Source organism: Microtus pennsylvanicus, chromosome 16, assembly GCF_037038515.1.
Source record: "Microtus pennsylvanicus isolate mMicPen1 chromosome 16, mMicPen1.hap1, whole genome shotgun sequence".
Taxonomy (NCBI): Eukaryota; Metazoa; Chordata; class Mammalia; order Rodentia; family Cricetidae; genus Microtus; species Microtus pennsylvanicus.
The window spans coordinates 14,419,733-14,422,841 of record NC_134594.1 but is presented as its reverse complement, the minus strand read 5'-3'; the positions used below and the strand labels follow the sequence as shown (position 1 = coordinate 14,422,841).

Below are 3,109 nucleotides of genomic sequence, written 5' to 3'. Positions count from 1 at the left end.
TTTTCCGACTGAGCTAGCCAGCCAGCTTACATTGTCCAGATTTTATGAATGGAGAAACTGAGCCTTAAGGATAACAGTATCTTGTACAAGCTTTCATGCTAATTAGATAAACTGAGACTTAACCTCAGCTTTCCCACCTCTCTAAGCTCTTAACTTCTTTTTTTCCCCCCTTTTGCTTGTCTTTCTTTCTTACCCCCACATGCCCTGGGAAGCCAGCCCAGTCAAACAGACCCTGTGACAACGTAGAGAGGTCAGAGTGTGAAATGTGTTTTTTCTATGTCCCACTTCTCTCAAGCCACTGTTTGCAAATTATTGCACAAGGAGCCCTGATAGTCCCCTGTTGCAGCAAAGGCAAAGTCTAGCTCGATCCAGTTCCTGTAATAACAGCCAAGGATCAGAAAAGGAGGGTGCCGGGGAGAATGAGTGGTTTGGGGACTGTGTGCTTTGGCAGGTGAGGCAGCGTGTGTGAGCTGAGTAGACACAAGTGTTCTAAACAAACATGACCTCTTCTTGCAAGAGAGGAGGAAATGGGGGCGGCCATGTTCCCTTCAGCATGGGGCTTTAGAAAAGGAGGCTCTGTGGAGTGCATGCTGGGCATTTGTTCTGAGGAGCAGCAGTGTGATAGGAGCTATGAAGTTACCTCAGTCATTAACATCTGTGGTTTCCTCCAAATAATAGGGATGTTTCGTAAGTTATATGTCTCAGGCAAATTCCTCACATACGAAAGAAGTCAGCTGAAGTTGTCTGTGAACAGGTCCTCCACCATAGCGAGATTATGACATAAAGGTTGAATTTCACTGATCTCCTTCACGGGAGACCTCTGTAGGCTGGAAGCTACCAAGGTGAAAGTGGAAATTTTCATGCCAGAAGTTCACAGAGAAAAAGATGAACAGGGGCTGGAAGAAGGACTCAGTGATTAAGGGCACTTGCTGCTCTTGCAGAGGACCAGGACTCCCTTCCTATCACACAGGTCTGGGAGTTCGCAGCCACCTGCAACTCCAGCTCCAGGGAATTCAACAGCTCTAGCTTCCAATGGTTAGGTTCCAATGCTTAGGTGACTCAGTGGGCTATGTCCCCTGGTGGCCTCTATCCCCTCTGACTCATACCATTTTTCTCCCCCTCTTCTGGGGGGCTCCCTGAGCTCTGAGGGAATTTAGACTCTCTGTCTGCATGTCTGGCCGTAGGTCTCTGCACCCTCTCCTGTTTGCTGTAAGAAGAAGCCTCTCTGATGACAACTGGACAAGGTACTGACCTATGAGCAGAATATCAATAGGAATCATTTCATTGATTTCTTTTTATTTTTATTTATTTATTTTTATTATTATTATTTTTTTTTTTTTGGCCAGTCATGTTTGTTTCTACCCTAGGTCTCTGGGCTATCCAGTCTCTGGTTCTGATCATCCAGGCATTATAGGACATGGGCTCCCTCTTGTGGAGTGGGCCCTGTAACTCCAAGATGAAGGTTACTTGATCATGGTGGACGATCTTTTTGATGTGTTCTTAGATTCTGTTTCCAAGTATTTTATTGTATTTTTTAAATTTATATTCATAAGGGAAATTGGTTTGTAATTTTCTCTCTTTGCTGATTCTTCGTGTGGTTTGGGTATCAGGGTAATTGTAACCTCCTATAATGAACTGGACAAAGTTCCTTCTGTTTTCATTTTGTGTGATAATTTGAAGAGTATTGGTGTTAGCTCTTTTTTGAAAGTCTGGCAGAATTTTGTACTAAGACCATCTGGATCTGGAATTTTGGGTTGGGACATTTTTAATGACTGCTTTCAATAGGAGTTATAGGTTTATTTAAATTGTTGTAAAACTAATTTTTTAAGAAAAAAGTAAATAAGACAAATGAGTGAAATAAGAGGATGCTTTCATTTCAGTCGCTATGAGCACCTGCTGTTAGAAATGAGGGGTAACAGGATGGGAGCTAGCCACCTGAAAGGATTGTTAACTGGAAAGAGTGAAGACTGAAGGCCAGACACTCAGGTCTAAATATGTCCAAAAGAAATTCATAAGGTTACAAAAGGATATAAGAAAGAAAAACAGCTAGTCCCGAACTCCCTTCCATGCCCCTGCCCCACCAGCCAGCAGATGTAATTTGGCATACAATCATGTGTTTGTTTGTTTGTTTGTTTTTAACAGAACTTGCCTCGAGTTTATTTGTAAAAACAGCATAAGGTCCTGAACATCTGCAAATACTGTATAGATATTCACACCAGTCCATCTGTCTTCACATTGGCAGACTGAGACCTTTCTTATGGGGCCTTCACAGGGGCCTGAGCACCTTTGGGAGCCTGAGGTGCCGCTGAGGCCTCTGCCTTGGCTTGAACCTTGGGCTTTGTTTTTGGGAGCCTACGACCTCTGGCCATGTAGCTTCTAATCCACTTCCCAAGCTTGGGGTGAGCGATGGGTCTGAGGCTGGGGCCCTTTGGCACCTTGGGCTTTACCACCTGGGGCTTCACCAGGGCCTTGATGGCCTCTGCACATGCACTCATGGCCTTTGCATTATTTGCCTGCATCTTCTTCAGGCCTTTCTTGTTGTGCTTCTTGGCAAAGCGCATGTTCCTCAGGAACTTGGGGTCGACCCCCTTGAGAGATTCGTATCTTTGTAACCGGGGTTTCTTAATGCCGTTTCTGTGACATTTCCGGGACTGGTTGTGTGTGGTGTGGTTCTTGGACTTGGCCATGGCTGGACGGTAATCGTTGGCTCCCCTTGTGTGTCTTTAGAAGTTCAATTGTTCCTGATTGAAAGATGCCAATAATAACCTGGAGGGAACATGGCTTGGTGTGGTGGGCCACACCTTTAATTCCAGGACTTAGGAGTTCGAGGTTGAAACCTGTGTGAGTCTGAGACCACTACTTCCATGACCACCACCACCACCACCACCAACAACAACATCAACAGAGTGGTGGGGATGCAGCCAGAGTAGCTACTGCTTCGTGGTGGTCGGAGGTACTTACAGCTTTCTACCCTTTGATATTGCAGCTACCATATCAAAGCTGCACTACAAAGACCATATCTTAAGGAAAGATAAAATATAAAGAGACACCTGAGCAGCCTAACCTGGTGACGCAGATCTTTAATTCCAGCTGCGTCAAAAGCTGATTG

General features: G+C 45.0%; 1 pseudogene; it reads right to left on the bottom strand.

Moving 5' to 3' along the window:
• Nucleotides 1-2,255: 2,255 nt before the first annotated feature.
• On the bottom strand, nucleotides 2,256-2,697 carry LOC142836577 (large ribosomal subunit protein eL29 pseudogene; annotated as a pseudogene).
• Between the last annotated feature and the right edge of the window lie 412 nt (nucleotides 2,698-3,109).